The sequence below is a fragment of the Elephantulus edwardii genome, unplaced genomic scaffold (assembly GCF_000299155.1).
Source record: "Elephantulus edwardii isolate Elephantulus edwardi_28Jun2011 unplaced genomic scaffold, EleEdw1.0 scaffold00085, whole genome shotgun sequence".
NCBI lineage: Eukaryota > Metazoa > Chordata > Mammalia > Macroscelidea > Macroscelididae > Elephantulus > Elephantulus edwardii.
The window spans coordinates 5,989,226-5,989,943 of NW_006399835.1; positions in this window are offsets into that span (position 1 = coordinate 5,989,226).

Sequence of the window (718 nt, forward strand, 5' to 3'; positions counted from 1 at the left end):
TATATTAGGAAAGGAAGTTGGAGAGTGAGGAAGGCAAAGACTAACACCCAATACAAATCCAGGTTTTAGTCCAACAGTTCCAAAACCCAGTTCCTTAATTAATCCAGGCTTTGGTTTCAGCTCAGCAGTCAAATCCAAATCATGCAGCAAAGGTAGCCTTAGAACAGTTTTAAGTCAGCTTCTCCTTTAAGCATCTGGCAAGAACAGCAAAAACCTTTAAATATGGCCTTTATGTCAGGGCTCCACTACTTACACCTTGCCATAGTTTCTCCAAAGCAATACCAGTCTTTCTATACTAGTAGGATCTTGCTCTCACGAGTGTCTTGCTCTAGTCTCCTTCAACTCTTGCCACCACAAGTCTTGCTCACCACAAGTCTTGCTGCCCAGTATGGGAAGCACTCTTTCTCTTATCCTAGTTTCAAAGTTGTTGATGATTTGCAAGACTATACTGATCTGCAAGATCATGTGTCTGGAGTTAAGGTAGCTAGAGACTAGAGGGGGCTAAGTGTAATGGCTAAAAAAAAAATCCAACTTTTAGGCACACACAACAGTAGATTTCTCAGATACTCTTCTCATTATATATATTCCTAAACAACATACCTCTGGAAATTCTATGATCTTTGATAAATGATGATAGTTGTAGAAACACTTCAGGGCTTTTGTTCATAGGGTTACTATGAGATATGTGTGTGTGTGTGTGTGTGTGTGTGTGTGTGTG